The sequence below is a fragment of the Balaenoptera ricei genome, chromosome 4 (assembly GCF_028023285.1).
Source record: "Balaenoptera ricei isolate mBalRic1 chromosome 4, mBalRic1.hap2, whole genome shotgun sequence".
NCBI lineage: Eukaryota > Metazoa > Chordata > Mammalia > Artiodactyla > Balaenopteridae > Balaenoptera > Balaenoptera ricei.
Genome location: NC_082642.1, coordinates 155,242,115 through 155,261,920, shown reverse-complemented (window position 1 = coordinate 155,261,920; position 19,806 = coordinate 155,242,115). Strand labels below are relative to the sequence as shown.

The following is a 19,806-nucleotide window of genomic DNA, read 5'->3' as shown; positions in this document are numbered from 1 at the left end:
AGTGTTTAAATGCTTCCATTTTGAATAATTCAATTAAGAACCTATACAAGTTTGTTCCCAGAAGCTAATGCATCAATCACTAGTCTCCACTAAGGAAAATGAATTCTAAAAATTAACATGGTTTTCAATAATTCAAATTTCACTATTTATATAAAAACGTAGAGAGACCAATAATATCCAATAGCTTCAAAAGATAAGCTAAAGACTTTTTTGATGTAATCAATTTACCGATGTTTGTCCAGGTCTGTTTAATATATACACAAGGAAAATACACTCACTCTATAATTTCTTATAAAACAGCAAGTAAGGAGTAGATGTAGGAGATGTAGAAGGGGAAAGAGAATTCAGAAAGTCCTTCTCTTCAGTAACTTTCACTTCAGAATCATCAAAAAGCAACCAGTTCCCCTCATACTCGTTTAAGCTTTGCACTACATATGAAATTTTGTTTTCAGTGCCACTCATGTTAATGCCTGTTTGGTCACTGGATTCCTTGTTTCTATCAGATTCATGGGTCCCATTAGTATTGTTAGTCTCAGAGTTTCTATTTTCAGCAAATGCTGTACTGGCAATTTTATCAGGATTAGATGCTTTGCTGTATAACTCATAATCTGCTTTGCTCTTTTGTCCTCCAAGAAGTCCAACAGCGTCTACATTTTTTTTGTTCAAAACTTTACTTGGCTGGGTATTTCCACTGACTCTAATCGACACTTCTTCATCGTCATAATTTTCGACCACACCCCTTGCTTCCTCCTCATTCAATGGTTCTGGCTCACCTATTACACACGTTTGGTCGAACACAAAATTTTCCTTATCTAGTTCTAAACCGTTAAGGTCAGTGACTTTAACAGAAGCAGTATAATGCCCGCTACTAACTGTAATGCCACTATGCATCACAACTACAAATAATCCATAGCTGTCATCGGTTGACTCTGTGCTCCATTCTTCTAGTGACAGTTTAAGAGGTGCCAGTAAAGGAGTGTTGATCTTGGAAAGTCCACCACCATAACAGTCAAACTCCAAGCCACTAGCAGCAAAGCACTTCAAATGAATAGTTATAACTTCAGGCATTTTGTCAAACAAAAGACTTCATTCAGCTTCAGTATAATGATGGCAATTTTCACAGAAATATTTATCTTCTCCAACAATCCTCTCCACTGAAGCAAACTGTGAAATTGCCCATCTCAGGGTCTTCATTTCTGTTTTTGGCTCTGGAGAAATTTCAGAACTCTCCTCTACTTTGGAAAGTTCATCTTCTTGCACTGGTACACCGATGTCTTGAAAATCTTCTCTTCTTTCTGTTAAACTTTCACATTCTAAGCAATGAGTCCTTAATATCAGCTGACCTTGAAATAATTTCTCCACTAGCTCAAAACCAATTTGCTCTGCACCTTTGTTTATGGTCTTAACTTCATTTAAGGCATAACATTATTCCCTGGAGATTCAAGTCTACAACGATTAGTTGTATTATCATTTTCACACGTCCCCAAGTCCTCTTCAAGATCATATTCATTTTCTTTAGTTTGTCTTTTGGATTCTTGGTTTGTTGTTATTTTACCCAAACTACAGAATTTAGAAATAATGCTGGGTTACTTAGCTGCAGACTTTAACCAGTTTATTTTAACTCTTGATTTCTTTTGTGAGGGTCTTGCACTCTCATTTTCAGAAATGTACTTGGGGATTATTTTAGGAGGAACATCTAATGAATCAACTGTAGCTTTTCTTTTTGATCTGGCTTGCCTCTGGTTTTCTTCCAAAGATTGGTGTTCTTTAAAGACTTTAACTTTTTTCTTCATGTTACCAAATTCAGTGTCACTTTTCCTTTTCCCATTTACTTTTGGCAATTTTTCTTTATGGTCTTCAGAATGCCTCATATTGTCCATCTCCATGCTGTTATTACCACTCATTTCCTCTTTCTGATGTTTTTCTTCTACCTTAGTAGATAACTCTTCCACATTTTTTACTTCTTTTTTTAGGGGTTGGCATGTTTCTTGAATGTTTCCCAACATGCACTGTAATACTCCCTGTGCATCATGCTGTAGATATCCTTCACACATAGGGCTCTGAGTTCCCTGAGTGTGTTAAGTAGTGACCTTGGCTGAGTAGCAAGTTCATCAGTATATTTCTCTGGATTTAAGAGAAAACTAGCCTGAAGCTGTTCGACTGAAATGATCAAGGACTGTAAGCTACATATTAGTTCATAACTTGCCGAAGAATCTTCTTTGCAATTTCCCTTATCTTTTGGACTGGCTTCATCTTTTAGGGCTTCTTTCTTCCTTAAAATAATATTAAATACGTGCTTCACTCCAGATTTAAAACCAGGACAAAAATATAATACCTGAAGTGTACTACTAAGATAACAAGTATTGCCGAGGTTATTCAGTCCCACAAAGGATAACAAGTTTTCTCTCTTCTCACAGTTGATAGGTGAGGACTGCTGCAGGAACAACTCGATCGATTTCAGATCCTCTACATTCAGAAGGTTTTTCTTCCTCTTCTTGAGAATCTGTGAAATCCAAGGCTCTTTTGGTTTTCCTTTTTCTGAAAAAGCTTCAAGGAAAGTCTGTGTTTTTTTGTTTTTTGTTTTTGATGGACTACCTCTTGAAAGCCCGTTACTTTCACTAGGTATGACAGCAGGCATTTTCTCTTCAAATCCCATGTAGTTGACAAGAATTAATTTATGCAGGGACCTGGTAATCACCCGTCATATCTGGTCATGGCCCAGAGCGAGGTCCGCGGCGAGAGCGGGGGCGACAGCGGAGCCCCTGCCCCGAGCCTGCGGGGGCCCGCGACCCACGGAAGAGCGGGCCCATCGCCCTCCCCGCCGGGGAGTGACCGTCCGCTCTCAGGAGCGGGAACCCGGCCGCCGCTGGATCCTGCCTGGCGCCGGCCCCGACTACCTTCCCGAAGCGGCGCCGACCGGGACGCCAAGGAGCCCCGCTCGCCGCCGGCGCCCGGACCGCGGGGCCCTTCTTCACTCCACCGCCCACGGGCACTTGGCGCTTTTCCGCAGTGCCTTCTCAAGCAGAATTTATTTCACCTATGACCTATGTATTTTCAAATATTTCAAGTGTTCTAAAAATGCCTTTGGAAGTTTCTTAAAGGAGAAGCTGAACTTAGAAATTGCTTCTTCCCCTCCTGTAATGTTCCCTCTGCCCTTCTGAGTTCTGCCTGAAACCAGAGTAACAGAAGAGATTTACAAGAGGAAAAGGAAGAGAAGTGTATTAAGATGTATACCGCCTGTGTACACGGGAGATACCAAGGAAAATAAGTAAAACCCCCCGGGATGGCCCAAGCCACCACCTTCTAAACCATCTTCAGCTACAGACAAAGAAAGATGCGGTTGGGGAGAGGTGAGGCCGGTTACAGGAGGTGATGGGAAAAGTGTCCTACAAGGGCAGATTGTTCTGCAGGTTTAAGTCGTGCCTTCTCCATTTACAAGAGCTTCTTGTAATTTATTTATTATTTATTTAAGTTGATAACTTTTATTATTATCAATACTATACATAGCTTCTCCCAATATTTCATGAATGAATTTTCATTTATTTATTTAAATGTCTATTGCGGTATAGTTGATTTACAATATTGTGTTAGTTTCAGGAGCACAGCAAAGTGAATCAGCCTTCTCTTCCAGGTAAAGAGAGAGGCACCCTTGTAAATGGAGATTTCCTTTATACATGTAAATTTTCCTTGCACAAGGATAACCTCTACTCTGTTTTCAAAGCTTTTCCTCTATCTGTAGTTTCTCAAAAATAACCAGCTCAAAATAATCCTCTGCCGAAGAGATGCCTTCAGGGGTGGCATCTTCTGCTACCCTCACCCGCTGCTTCCCTAAATACCCAGGGAGCGCCCCAGTGAGCCGAGCCCTGTGCTAGACGAGGGGACATGGGACAGTGAGACAGGCAAGGTCCGTGTTTCCACCATTCAGACAATAGACACGTAAGCACGACCTGTTAGACGTCACTGAGGGCAACCAAAAAGCAGACTGAGCAAGAGTGGAGTTGAGTCTTTAAGGAGAGTGGCATTTGAGTCTAAGTGGAGGCTATGGGTTGGTTCAGTTTCAGAAAGGCAGCCATTCTGGTCATGTTAAGCAGAACGGGATTTCATGCGGGGAATTAGGTGCTTTCAGAACCCTTTGAAGGCCCTGGGCCACCCAGATGGCCTGCCAGGAGCTGTACCTACTGCCGCTATCAGGAAGGTGGGGACCCAGCAGCCAGTCAGGGGAGCCTGGCTCAGGAAGTTGTCGGAGGCTGCGTCCAGGGATCTGGAAGCTCCTGGAAATGCCCCTGGAGGCCCCCAAAGCTGGGTCTGGCCACTGCTCCCACAGAGAAGCCTTGGAGGCTGGGCAGGACTCCCGCTCCGGTCCCCGTGCTGCCATCACTGTGCTGCAGGATAGCTCCAGTCCCCCCCTCCCCCTCCCCCTCCCCCTTCCCCTCCCCCTCTCCTGCAAGTGCACGGAATCCCAGCCCTGGGGGTTGGGAAAGGTGGTGGTTGGCTTCCCACTGCAGCACTCCTAGGGCTGTTGTGAGGAAGCACCACACACTGTGTGGCTTGAACAATAGATAGGTGTTGTCTCACAACACCAGGGGCTGTACGTCTGAGACCAAGGTGTCAGCGGGGTTGGGTCCTCCTGAGGGCTGTGAGGGAGGACGTGTTCCTGGCTCACCACCCCCCGCCCCACCCCCAGCTTCCAGGGGTTTGCTGGCATCACACCTTCTCTGCCTTCATCGTCACATCATGTTGTCCCTTGTGTTCCTGTCTCTGTGTCCAAATTTCCCTCTTTATAAGGACGCTTGTCATATTGGATTAAGACCCACCTTAATGACTTCATCTTAACTGACTACATCTGTAAGGATATTATTCCCCAACAAAGTCACATTCTGAGGTTCTCGGGGTCAGGACTTCCACATATGACTTTGGGGGACACGGTTGTGCCCACAGCACTCAGCTTCTGTAGGAAGAAGACCTCAAAGTCCAACGGACTGGAGATGGGGAAGGTCTACACTCTACCACAGGCCAAGGGGCAGTTGTTGGGGGGCAGATTCAGCTCAGAGGGAACCACTGGGGCCAAAGATCTAATGCAGGAGTGAGTGTTATTTGAGGAACAGAAAGGAAACCTTGGGGCTGCAGGGGTTGAGTTAGGGGGCGGCGTGGGATAGGGTTGGCCAGGTCATGGGGCTTTGAGGCCGCTTGAAGCTGCTGACTTTCACGCTATGTGTGGTGAGAAGCTACTGGGAGTTTCTAAGCAACAAATGACACGACGGATGTGCATTTTGGGGACACACTCTGGCTGCTGCATGGGGCAGTGGCATACGGGGCCATGTGGGGAAGTGGAAGGATGGTTTGAGGGGCTGCTGCCATTGTCCTGGTGAGAGACTATGGCAGCTTGGACCAGGGGGAGCGGTGGCCAGAGAGAGGGGATGGATTTAGAATAAGTTTTGTTGACAGCTGCCCAGATATGCAGAGCATTAGCTTACAGCCCACAAGGATGTGGGTTAGAGAATGTGGATGTGGAAGGTGGCATCTGCAGGTGTCATAGAGCTTTCTAGTGGGTGTTTGTTTCCTGGGATGACATCCACAGCACAGGGTTTCTAGTGACCACATTTTCTTAACACCAGATCAGTACACTGAGCTGGGCAGGAGAAAGGACACTTATAGGGTGGTGGCGGTGTGTGGATTTTCTGGAGAGCTGGACCGTAAGTGCTGTCATCCCGGGATGCCAGACCAGGAGACCACAGCTGCTCCCTCCCTCCTAGTGCCCCCCTGACATGCGAGGCCCCGTGTGCTGTGGCTGGGACCCTGGCTTGTTTGGGGGACGTGGATTCCCAATCCCCAAGGACTGTGAATGTGTCACCTTTCATGGCAAAAGAGACTTTACAGACGTGAATAAGTTAAAGATGTTGAGATGGGGAGATGATTCTGGATTATTTGTCCGGGCTTGATGTGATCACAAGGGTCCTTATAACAGTGAGGCAGCCAGGTAAGAATTAGCAAAAGGTGAGGGGCAATGGAAGCAAAGAGACAGAGCTTGGAGGAACCTCTGGTCTTGCTGCTGACTTTGAAGTTGGAGGAAGGGGCTAGAAGTGCAGTGGCCTTTAGAAGCTGAAGAAGGCAAAGACGACTCACCCCTAAAGCCTCAAGAAGAAACCAGCTCTCGCCAGCACCTCGGTTTTAGCCCAGTGAAATGAATTTTTGAGCTTCTGACCTCCATAACTATAAGTTAATAAATTTGGCTTGTTTTAAGCCACTACATTTGTAGTCGTTCGTTACAGCCGCATTAGGAAACTAATCAAGGTGGAGAGAAGAAAGATCATATAACTAAATCCCACCAAGAAATACCAAAATGAATCTAAGGGATATTTCAGGGGCCCACATGTCTCTTACAAGCACGAGTTACGTTGGCCGATGAGAAGAATTCGGCAAGGGGGTCGGGGGTGAGGGTGCGGTAGGGGGTCGGGGGTGAGGGTGCGGAAGGGGGTCGGGGGCACTGAGGTCCACGCAGGCTCCCCAACCAGAGACACAGTCAGAGAAGCACCAGTGACGTGGCTGCTTGATTTGTTGTGACTTTTTCTCTGGACGAACAGAATATAACCTTGGAAGCAGTAGCAGGTGTTAGACTAGCCACTGTCAATCACACACCCAAGTTAAATTTTCTTTGGCTTGCAAACTCTCTTCCTGCTCCTCCTGAAAAAGCTCACTCCAGCTGTACTCAGCAGACAAATACCCACCAGGCCCTCAGGTCTCAGGGGCTGTGATTTCAGCCAAACTCCAACCCGCATTCTCCGCGTGCATGTTGATGGAGACCTAGGAAAGGAGGGTGAGCGGGGGAAGGTCAAAGATGATGGAAAAAGTTCTCACATCACAGCAGGAGCAAACCTCAGCTTGGACCTGACCCATCTCTTGGACCCATTCCTCAGGACAGAATAACACTGCTAGTATTTGAGTTTAACCGTCACCAAGAACGCCTCGTTGTGGCTGGAACAATGTAATGAAGATTTTGCAGTTTATGTAGTGATCTGTTTGGTTTTAGAAAAAGATGTTACTCAAACATATTAAAAAAAACCCAACATGGAGTTTGGGATTTGCAGATGCAAACTATTATATATTTTATGGATAAACAACAAAGTCCTACTGTAGAGCACAGGGAACTGTATCCAATATCTTGCGATAAACCATAATGGAAAAGAATATGAAAAAGAGTGTATGTATATGCATAGGTGAATCACTTTGCTGTACAGCAGAAATTAACACAGCATTGCAAATCAACTATACTTCAATAAAAATAAATTTAACCCCCCCCCCGACTTATTTAGAATATTGACAAGACCTCACTGACTGTGGGAGATGGGGTCCCCTCGGTGGTCCATGGACCTGGTTCCGGGGGAAGCCTCTAGGAACTGGTTTAGGCCCTATGCAAATGCTGTGGATTAGTGTGATGGTGGCCATAAAACACGCAGCTCCAGCCAGCTACCAAAGTATTTCGAGAGCTGCCAGTTCGCTTAATGCCACCGGCGTCTAAATAACATGCTTTGGAACAGGCGTTCAGGCAGACTTGAATATCATTTGGAAAGAATCTGGGGCAATATGGTTTTCTTGGGGGATTAGTTGCTGCTGAGAAATTTCAAAGCCAGCATCCTGCCTTGTACTCACCCAGAAAGTCTCCAGGGAGGCGGGATCCCACAGGAAAGTGCCATTGCCCACGGTTGACTTCACCCCAGAAATGTTGGGGTTACATCAGGAGCTGTCAGTCACTGGGCTTCCTGGGCTGTCACCATAAGTACCACGTAAAACGCCGTGGCCCAAACGCCTTCGACCTCTGGGCTGGCGAGACAGTTTGCAGAGCCTCTCAGGACACGGCTGCCTTCAGTATCCATCGAGGTTGCCGTCTCACCCCAGACCTTTGAGTTCTCTAGTCTCTGCTTTTCGGGACCCTAGGCAGCTTCTCCTGCCATGGGATTGTGCTTATAAATGGAAGCGGAGGCCGTCAGTTCTGTGCTCAATGCCCGCGGGTCCCTGAGACCCCCATGCGTGACTTTCTCCAAGACCCACTGCTTCATTCTCAGCCTGAAGCCACCCATTCAAGGAGGCCTCCCTTCCCCTCCAGTGAGGCCAGTGCCCCGCTGGTCACTCACACAACATCCTACCATGTGAGTGTCTTTTTGCTGCTGTAACAAATGACTGCAAATTTAGTGGCTTAAAATAACACCCACTTATTACCTCCCAGTTCTGCAGGTAGAAGTTGAGGCTCACCGTGACTAAGCTGGTCCTCTGCTTGGGGCCTCACAAGTCCAAAATCAAGGTACTGGAAGGGCTGTGTTCCCTTTTGGAAACTGTATCCGTTTCCTAGTGATGCTGTGACAAAGCACCACAAACTAGGTGGCTTAAAACAACAGAAATTTATGTTCTCACAGTTTCAGAGGCCAGAGTCCGAGATCAAAGTGTCAGCAGGGTGATGCCCCCTCTCGGGGAGAATCCTTCCTCGACTCCTTTGGCTATTAGTGGCTCCAGGCATCCCTTGGCCTGTGGCTGCATCACTCCAGTCTCTGCCTCCATCTGTGTCTTCCGTCTCTTATAAGGATACTTGGTGCTGGATTTGGGACCCACCCTCAATCTAGGCTGATCTCATTTTGATATCCTGAACTTAATCACATCTGCAAAGCTCCCTTTTCCAAATAAGGTCACATTTACAAAGTCTGAGGGTTAAGATGTAGAGACAGCTTTGGGGTCCACCGTTCGCTCCAGCCACTCTGACCGCCTGGCTCGTGGCAGCTATGGTTAACATCTCCGCCCCCCTTCACACGACAGCTCAGGGCATACCAGGCATTTTACTAGGTTTTACTAAGCAAACTTCTCAACCTCAGTTTAACATGAGTCACGCCTGAAAGACCTCCAGTGAAGAAGAGCAGCATCTTCCGAAACATGACACGGAATTGTGTTCTGTTAATTGGAAAACAGTTCAAGGACTAGGTGCACAACCCACCAGGTTAACTCACGTAGCACCTGCCAAGATGTGTGCTTTGAACTGGTTTGCATTTGGGGTTTGAGCTCAGTTGCTTCTTCATCTCAGGCGATCAACACATTGCTTGTTTAAAAGAAATGCTTGCAAGCCTGGAAGTCTGAGGATGAGGAGGGAAACATTTTCTCCACGTGAATGGTTTCTACTTTATTTTGATAAGCCCTGCACGATAAACCCCCCAAGGCCTTGGAACTTAGCGTTTACTCATTTCTAATCATGATCTTAAAAAACAGCCCGTCTTTAGTGCAAACAAGAATCGGGTTACGAGCTGTGGTCTGTACCTGGCTCTTCTCCCTGGGGCTCAGGGTGGCCTCACGGGGAGAGGCAAAAGTGAGACCAGGGCTACCATTTCCAGCTAGCTGAATGCTCCATCCAAGTGTTCTTTCCTGTTAGTAAACAGAGATCATGACCTAATCCTGGGGCTGCCGGGAAGCACATTGCCACAGCTCTGGGCGCCAGTCACCACAGGCCACAGACACAGATGGGGACTCTGCCACCCCCGGGCCACCCTGGAAAGACATCCTGCTGAGACTCCCAGGTCGGGACGCCGTCCGGGGGTGCGGAGAGGAATGCACAGTCTGGAGGGGTCGCTACAGTCTCTCTATCCATCACCTCCCGTCCACACCCAGCGAGACCCTGCTCTCCTCTCCATCCCCCTGCACCCCATCTTTGTGACGCTTTCCTCTCTCTCCTCCTCCCAGCTGGCCACCTCCTCAGCCAGCTCCACACAGCAGCCAGAGCGAGCCTGCTAGAAAGAAAGCCCATGCTTCCTTTGCACAAAGCAGCGGCTCCCACGTCACTCGTGGAGGCCACCGGGCCCTCCGTGGCCCCCCGTCCCCTCCCTGCTGCTGGCCTCTTCGCCCAGCTCTAACCACGCTGCTCCCTCCTCCTGCTGGGACCGCTGTCGCCAGACAACCTCGTGTCTCCTCTGCACCTCCTTTAGCGCTTTGCCACCTTCCCCCGAGGCTGCCCCTGATCGCAGTTGTAGCGCCTACCCCAGGCCCTTCTCCCCAGCTTTCTTTATCCCGTAACTCATTACCACGTGATAGGGTTTTGCTAACAGTTGCCTCTCTGACCCGCATCGAGTGGACGCTCTCAGGGGAGAGCGAATTTGGGGCTTTGCTTCTCGTGCTGCTGCTACTTCCCCAGTGCCCTCAACCCACCCTGGGGCTCAGTGAGCGCTCGGTCATATGGGCTGAACGAATGAACGTGAACCTGCAGGAGTGAATGCAGCACGGTGTCGGCCAGTGTCCTGTCAACCCACCTGCTCAGAAATGGCCTTGCCAGTTCTCTCTGAAATGAGTCATCAGCTTTGGGGCTCACGATTCTTCCTGCCTCCTTGCCCACAGACTTTTTTTTTTAAATGATGAAAGGCTGGAGGGTGTGAAATCACCGTGGGATATGTGTGCTTCTATAGCCCTGCGTGTGGCACTGGCCATGTACTTTTCCATGCACTGGTTGAAGGAGGCAGTAGATTTCCACCAAGAAAGAGGGAGAAGCAGATGGCAAAGTCGAGAGTGGGATGTTATTGGGGAAATCCAGGGATGGCCGGTAGACAAAGCCATCTGCAGGCCTGGTGCTAACACTGGAACCCTCCAGCAGGTGCAGGGCCTTAATTTAGAAGCTCCAGAACAGAATGTTTATGATCTATTATCTGAGATTACACATTTTCAGTTGACCCTGCCCCCAAATTGATTCCTGAAAAAAGCGGCATTATCTATGGTGTGGCTTTAATAGCAATAGCCCTGCTCAGTTGAATTATCTGGAGAGCAGCTGTCCACACTCACCTCTCTTTTAAAAAGGTGCTTCCAACAAACTGGCCCCCTGACTTGCTAAGCAAGCCGGCTGAGGGAAAAAGGCAAGAGCTTTCATTCAACACGCCCACATGTGCTGTTCTTACAGAGCTGCCACTCTTTTGTTCTTTTTCTCCTCATTTCTCTCCTTAAGAGAGCTGTTCGCCCAGCACAAGGATTTGCAGGAAGGAGAACGGTCTAGATTTATCTGTGGGTCTACTGACCTTCTACAGCCCCTGTGGATGGGCTCAGTTTGCGCTGGGTCGCACGTTGCCTGAGGACATTGACAGTGTGTGGCCATATGTCAATTGTTTATGGTTCAAAACAACCGTAGAGTGTATTATAGTGAATGACAAAGTTACAGACTCCAAAGCCGAAGACCCAAGTTCACATTCGATCACCCGCTGACTGGCCACATAACCTTGGGAAAGTTCCTTAGCTTCTCTGATCCTCCATTTCCTCATCTGTAAAATGGGTCAGTTCATAGCCAACTCATGGAGCCATGACGGGAACTAACTGCAAGAATTTATTTAAAACACGCAGCACTGTCCTGGAATGAAGGAAGCCTTCAGTGAACGCTGGCTACTGCTGGACGAGTTTCTGGCCATGTCTTAGCTTGGAAGCTGCAGGAGCTGTGGGGTCAGTGCTTTAGCTGCTGGATGTCCAGTGAAAGCCAGAAGCAGAATTAGCACAGGGCCACCACGCCCAGAGCTCAGAGCTCTGGGACCCTCCACTTCTTGGATGCCTGTTCTATATACAGCTAGCCTTGCTCTACAGCCTAAAGTACAGCCATGTTTTATGTCACCGCTCCCTGTATTTGTTACTTATTATTAGTCATGAGCTTGTTCAGGATGATCCCATGGCCAGGGCTGCTTCCCTCCCTCCTCCGCAGGCAGCTCTGTGCCCGGCTCCCTGGCTCACACGGTCAGTTGCTGGTGGTGGATAGGAGGTCCTGGCAGGGCCGGCCTTTCCTTCTACTGTCTCGTGGACACCCCACTTTCAGCTCTAACTTCCTGGGTAGGCCTAGAACAGGATCCGGCCTTGCAGGCAGAACTGGACACACAAGGAGCAGGACCCAAAGCAAAAGGAAAAACGGGCTCCACGTTCAAAACAGCTCAGCAATACAAGCCTACCTCAATAAACAGGAAACATCTCGAATAAACAACCTAACCTTGCACCTAAAGCAATTAGAGAAAGAAGAACAAAAACCCCCCAAAGTTAGCAGAAGGAAAGAAATCATAAAGATCAGATCAGAAATAAATGAAAAACAACTGAAGGAAACAATAGCAAAGATCAATAAAACTAAAAGCGTCCATAGAGTGTATTATAGTGAATGACAAAGGACATATATACACTACCATATACCATATATACACTACCTGGGGTGTCCATTCCTTCCCAGGATGCCCTCCCGGCCAGGACTCTGTCCACATGGTTAATGGATAAAAGTGGACAGCGTGGGGCTGATGAGACTTGTATGTCTCTGCACACCCGTGGTGGCTCTGCTGCCGTGTCATAACCAGCAGGTGAAACAGCGCACTGGTTAGAGAGGGACGGATACTGCATAGCACAGGGAGATCAGCTCGGTGCTTTGTGACCACCTAGAGGGGTGGGATAGGGAGGGTGGGAGGGAGGGAGATGCAAGAGGGAAGAGATATGGGAACATACGTATATGTATAACTGATTCACTTTGTTATAAAGCAGAGACTAACACACCATTGTAAAGCAATTATACTCCAATAAAGATGTTAAAAAAAAAAAAAAAAACAACTCAGCATTTCAAGATGGTGACTGCAGAGCATTAAAACAGGAGTGGGCCCCCCTGGGGGCAGGGACCTGTGGCCATGACACCAGCCCTGTTTGGAGGCAAGAAATGTGTCTTAGGCTGAACTGAATAAAAAATGTGATTCAATGCGCATAGATGCCTACATGCCCCAAGGAGTCCTGACACTCACAGCAGGGTGACGAGTGAGCCTTGGGCCGACAGCTGCTGGTTGAGCTGAGCTCTCATCTAATTTGGTGCCAATCGGTCGAGCACACGATACAACCTCTAGGAAAACCCGTCCAAGGGATTCTGATTTGATTTGTCAGGGCAGGCTCTGGACGTTGCTTTTTTTTTTTTTTTTTTTTTTTTTCTTCTCTAAAGATTTGTTTGATGTGGACCTTTTTTTTTTTTTTTTTTAAGTCTTTACTGAATTTGTTACAATATTGCTTCTGTTTTGGTTTTTTGGCTGCGAGGCATGTGGGATATTAGCTCCCGGACCAGGGATCGAACCCGCACCCCCTGCATTGGAAGGCGAAGTCTTAACCACTGGACCGTCAGGGAAGTTCCGACGTTAGTGGTTTTAATCCTGCCTCCCATCTACCCATTGGGTGGATTCTAGATGCAGCCGAGATCGAGAGCAGCAGACTCAGTGAATTGGGGTCCACGATGCAGGACGGCTTTCCTCTCTCCTTAGCAACAAAGATAGAATTAGGGCAAACACATTATTACCTATTATTAGCATTAGTTTTATTTTTAAAAAATTTTATTGGTGTATAGTTGATTTAGAATGTTGTGTTAGTAGTGGTTTTAAATTGAGGTAAAAAACACATAACGTAAATTGTCCCATCTTAACCATTTTTAAGTGCACATTTCAGTGGCATTGAGTACACTCACATTGCTGTGCAATCAGCACCACTATCCACATCCAGAACATTTTCATCTTGTGAAACTGAAAATCTACACCCATGAAACACGGTGCCTCCTCCCGCAGCCCCTGGCAGCCACCATCCTATTTTCTGTGTCTCTGAATTTGATACTTCACTGAAGTGGAATCACACGGTATTTGCCTTTTTGTGGCTGGCTTATTTCACCGAGCAGGATGTCCTCAAGCCTCCTCCACGTTGGCGCCTGTGTCAGGATTTCCTTCCTTTTAAGGTTGAATTCTCTGTATACCATGTTTTGCTTATCCATTCATCTGTCGAGGGACACTTGGGTTGCTTCCACCATTTAGCTACCGTGGGCAAACATTATTTTTATAACAATGAGGTTTGATTGTTACCCCCATTCACAGAGAGGAAAACTGAGGCTACTTGGGCGGCGGGTAACTTGTCCACACAAGCTGAGAAGTGGACTCCAAACCCAGGACTATCTGCTCATGCCCCCTCCCCTTTTCTCTCCATCTCTCCATTCTTCCTTTTAGTCCTCCAGAAGGGTGTTTTTTTAGAATGAGGATAAACAATGACTATTTACGCAGTGAGTGGCTTAGTAGTTTTGCTCCTTTTCATGCCCAGTGGGTGAGCTGATGCCAGTAGGAAACTGGATAGACACAGGTGTCCTCTTACTGGAGTCTTGTGTACATGGTCGTTTGGACCATGGGGCTTGCTGGGCGGGTGAAGAGGTTGAGAAGCCTTGTGCCTCTCCAGGGTGCGGGACACCTGACGACGTGCAGAGGGTGGACACAGGGGAGGTGCTGCGGCAGAGCTGGTGGTTCCTGTGCAGGTTCTCCCACAAGGTGGTTCATGTTTTATTAACTCCTTTCCAGTGTGGTGGGAAAAGCAGGGCGTTAGGCTTCTAGCCAGATCCCATGAATATTTACATGTGAGGTTAGCACTGGTGACTTAACTTTCCCCAAGCACTGGGTTTCCTCACCTTTAAACAGAGATTATAGTGCCTGCTTTTGGCATTCTTGGGAACATTAAATTGATAACAAAGGTTCAGTACCCAGGACGATACCGGTCCCTTCCAATCAGAGCACACAGAGATCTCTTGCCTTGGGGACATACGTTTTTAATTAGTGATGTTTCAGCATATATATTTTGAACAAAGCATCTATTTTTGTGCTGAAAAGAATGGAAACTTCTCTTTATTTCATATCAGAGAGGAAGAGATTTGTTCTGTGTGATGGAAATATTTGTCTCCTTTATTTGACATGAAAGATAGTGGAACATTAATTTTTCCAAAAGTTTTGAGACTGAAAGATAGCATTTTTTTCTAAATCTATAAATGTGGGAAAGTAAAAAAAGAGGGGGAGGTTTAGGTTTTCCAGCTTTGCCATTTTTCAAAAATTGAACTTTTTTGGCCTTTCTTGGATTTGCTGATCCTTCGATGATTTTGATGAGGACCTAACTGGGGAATGGAAATCTCTGGAATGGACTTTAAAAATTTTGTGTTTTCTATTGGCATCTTTCCAAAGACCCTAAAGCACTTCCTTAATAAAAATTTCGATAGGAGATCAAGTGTTGCAACTGGGATCCAGGTTTGCTAGTGGAGAGGTCGTCGGTTGAGTCCATGTGGCATCCGCTGGTCATTTTTTGTTCAAAGGTGGGAGGAGGGGTGTCCATTCCTTCCCAGGCTGCCCTCCCGGCCAGGACTCTGTCCACACGGTTAATGGATAAAAGTGGACAGCATGGGGCTGATGAGACTTGTATGTCTCTGCACACCCGCGGTGGCTCTGCTGCCGTGTCATAACCAGCAGGTGAAACGGTGCACTGGTTAGAGAGGGACGGAAGCCAGAGTGGCTGTCCCGGCTGTGACTGATGATAGGGTGCATGGGCACCACATCCACCTGCAGAGTTTTTGGCCCCAGAATGGACGCCCACAGACCGGATGTCTCCAGGCTGGCGACGCATGATTAAGCTCCTGTCCTCCAGAATCTTACAGTCGAATCAGCCAGACACCATGACGCAGCTCTCCATATGGGATGAGGGTGATTCTTATAAAATTGTGGCAATCAGAGGAAGGAGAACTAGAGGCACCGTGGTTTGATCAGGTAAGGCTCCTGGGGAAGGAGGGCGGACAGCTGAGATCTGAAGGTGGAAAGGTTTGGAAAGGGAGGGAACCAGCATGGGGATGAGTAATGAGGGGGCTACAGACTGTGGGGCTGGACCAGACCTTTGGGACCTGGTTTCCAGTCCCAGCTTGGGCCAGTCGCCCAATCTTTTGTGGCCTGGTTCTTCATCTCCAAAACTGGTACATTGAGGTGTATAGAGGCCCATCTCGGCGATATTGTGGGTTTGGTTCCAGACTGTTGCAATAAAGCAAATATCACAATAAAGTGAATGACACAAATTTTTTGGTTTCCCAGTGCATAGAAAAGTTATATTTACACTGTTCTATAGTCTGTGAAGTGTGTAATAGCATTTTGTCTAAAAAAATGTACATACCTTAATTAGAAAATACTTAATTCTAAAAATGGTCAACATCCTCTGAGCCTTCAGTGACTCGTTATCTTCTTGTAACAGTCACCTGAAAGACGGCTGACTACAGATCACCACGACAAATATAACGACGATGAGAAAGTTTGCAATATGGCGGGACTTACTGGAAATGTGACACAGAGACATGAAGTGAGCAAATGCTGCTGGAAAAATGGCGCCGATAGACTTGCTCAATGCAGGATTGCCACACACCTTCAATCTGTAAAAAATGCAATATCTGAGAAGCACAGGAAAGCGAGGTCTGCCTTCACTCCAAATAATTAAAAACAGGAACTCAAATACTGACACGTGAGAGTGCACAGCGGCAGTAATTCACAACAGCGAAAAGGTGGCAACAACCCAAATGCCCATCAATGGTCAGATGAGCAAACAAAATGCGGTCTCCCACACAATGGAATATTACTCAGCTATATTCGCTAAGAACCAGCGAAGTTCTGATGCGTGCTCCCATGTAGGTGAACCTCGAGAGAATTATGTAAAGTGAGAAGGACAGACACAAAGGACCACATAGTGTATGACTGCACTTATTTGGAATATCTAGAATGTGTAAATGCATAGGAACACAGAGCAAGTTGGTGGTTGCCAGGGGCTGGGGGGAGGGTGGGGTGAGGAGTGGCTGCTTGATGGGGGCGGGGTGATCTTCTCAGGGCTGACGGTGCTTTGGAACTAGATCTATGCACAACATTGTGAATGCACTAAATGTCACTGAACTCTTTACTTTAAAATGGTTGTTTTAAAATGAACTTCACCTCAGTGATACTGGGGAAGGGAAAAAATGGTACATTGTACTAAATCCAAGCATTTCCAACTTTCCTCTGGAGCCTGAAAAATTCCATGGAGGGGCCTGGGCTGCCTTCACAGGTGGGAGAGGGGTTTTACCCAGCCTGGCCTCTTTCCTCTTCCACGATCACAGCTCTGCTTTGAGTATTTTATGCCCTAAGAATCCATGCACAGTTTCATTGAAGAAAAGCCTGATCATGATATATTTTTTCAAATGGTCAAAGGTAAGCTCATCTCTCTGCTGTCTTTTCCAGACTGAAAAAAATTCCATAATTCCCGTGGGAATTGGTGACGTGCCCTTTGTCTGCGTTGGGCTACGCTGAGAAGGGCTGAATTGACCTAAAACAGCGCTCTGTCCTCACTTGGCAGGTGAAAATGGCAAAGGTGGCTGCTTGAGTGTCTTCTGAGGAATTTCGGCCACAGGAGTTTCGAGGTGTCCTGGAGCTTACATTGCAATGGGAAACGTGAAGGCAGGAGGGCGTGACCAACTCTTCACTAGCTGGACAGGTGTGATTTTTTTCTTCAAAGTGCGGTCCAAGCACCAGCACCATCGGCATGGCCTTCAGGCTTGTTAGAAATGCAGAATCCCAGCCCAGTCCCCGAACCCCCATCTGAATCAGAACCTGCATTGTCACAGGACTGGCAGGTGACGGTCATACTGCTGGCAAGGACAGTTCAAAGGCCTGAGGCTCGGCCACCTGACTCCATTCCCAGGCAAGGCTCCCGGACCCGCCGTGCCCTCATGGTAAAAAGGAGACAAAAATAACCAACCTCATAGAATTTCGCTGATTTTAGCAATGGATGCTGCACCCAGCACAGTCCCATGCAGGCAGCGATCACTCCATGGAAATCTATTCAATCTCAGTCTAACATCTGTGATTCTTAGGGAATTTTTGGAGTTGCACTGGGTCTAAGTCTCAATCCTGATGAAAGTTTCCCATTTCACCCCATATTCAGAGCTGAAATTTCAACTTTTGGGCCTAAAGATGCTCAGTTGGGTTTTTCTTAAACAAACATGACCCAGGAAATCGAAAAATATAGGCGCTCAGACTTACATCTAGAGATATTTAACGAGTTGATGTTTCTGGACAGTCTTTAAGGGCTGCTTTATAGTCATGTGAAGACAATGCTCACCAGCAGTGTGCTCTAACCATCCCATAAACCGAGAGGGCAGGGAACTTTGTGTAACACGTCAGCCTCGTAATAAAACAACTGATTCCATGGTGGATGGACCCCAGTCCTTTCATGTGTTATTTGAGTAAATGATACAAGTAGCAATTAAGTTTTAATAGGATATGTTTAAAAAGCTTTTTTATAAAACCACTGTCAACATATACAGTGAACAGTCTGTATATGTACACGCTCCAAGGTGGAGTCTAGATTACTTCGATTTTTTTTCCTCCTAATGAAGTTTTTCATTAACCAAGGCTTTGACGTTGGCTGATCCACTCCTGTGGTTACCCGGATCAGAAATGAGAGTGGTGTCTGGACAAAACATCCCCACTCTTTAATAAAAACAGAAAAGCTAAAACACTGGGTGATAGCTTTGAGATTGTACTTGAGTGTTTCAAAGAAAACCAAAGGTGAAAAGAAATGTTTCTGAGATCCTAAGCATGATAATCTTCTGAGTCATGCTGCATTTCTGGGACACCATTGGGCTGATTAAAAGCTGCTGATATTATTTAAATTACAAATGTAAATGTTGTTCTTCGATTGTCTCTAAGCTTTTGATCATTTGCACTGAGTTTTCTTTGCTCTAACTTGAACTGTTCCATATTCAGCAAATTTTCATAATAAATATAATACTATTATTCCATAGCTTAAAAATAATTCCATGGTGTATGAAACTAATAAGGACAGTGTCTTCTACTTGGGAGGTTTCAAACGGATAATTCTGGTTAATAATATGTTGTTAAAAATCAAAGAACAATCTCACATATCTGTTACCTGTGTTCTTTCCATCGGTGTTGAGTCAAGTCTTGCAAAGGAGCTGAAAACACAAAAGTCACCCAGGGCTTTACAATCTAGATGCTTTCTCTGAATCAAAGAAAATTAAATGAGTGATACATTCTGTGTTTGATCCATGGTGTGGATGAGGCTGCCTCGGGGTTCAGACCAAGCACAGGGCACTGGCTCTTGGAAAGATGTTCCCCAAAGCTCATCCGCCATGTTCGGATCAGTGGGGCATTTTCCGTCACAGAAGACAAAATATGTCTCAAGATTCCAGTTAAAAATAAGGCCTGCATTTGGTTCTGATTTTTGCTTTCATGCTGAGGAAATGCAAATATTGGATTAAAAAGCGTGTTACTCAATAGAAACTAAATAAAATTAAGACTATTTAGGTCCAGAGCTACTAGGGCTTCACAGAGCTGATACTACTCAGACACTTGTTGAAATGATCAGGACTCCTTCAGGTATAAGTGACAGAAACTGAGTTCAGACTGGCTTAAGCAAAAATAAATACATAAAAATTTAAAATAACACTGGATCCAGGGTTTCAGATGATGTCATCAGGGCTGTCTCCCTCTTCCCAGTTTCCCACCTCTTCATCTGAAATCCTATGTGCCTTCTTCCATAAACACCTCCCCTGCCCACAGACGGAGGAGGTCCCAATCCTGCCTCCTTTTCTGTATTACATATAATACACACACTCCCCTCTCTTATAAACGTGGGTGCTTCAGCTAGAGGCGTAGAAGTAGCTGGTACTGGGTTTAGGGTAATGGTCTCAGTGGGAGAGGGGAGTGTGTGATTTTGCCCCTAAGGGACATTTGGCACCGTCTAGAGACAGTTTGGGTTGTCACAACTGGGGGTTCTGTTGGTACCTAGTAGATAAAAAGCAGAATGCTGCTAAATGTCCTACACTGCACAGGACAGCCCTGCAACAAAGATGTATCGAGCCCACTGTGTCCGTGGGAGACTGGTTTAAGGTAGGGGGCTAGCAGGGGCTGGCTGAGGCGAGGGACTGGTGATACAGCCCCACAGGGCTGGCGGAGTGGAGACCCCTTTGCCTGAGCCTGG

At 46.6% G+C, this 19,806-nt stretch overlaps 1 pseudogene; it reads right to left on the bottom strand.

Moving 5' to 3' along the window:
- Positions 1–279: 279 nt before the first annotated feature.
- On the bottom strand, positions 280–2,638 carry LOC132365571 (ubiquitin carboxyl-terminal hydrolase 1-like; annotated as a pseudogene).
- Positions 2,639–19,806: the final 17,168 nt, after the last annotated feature.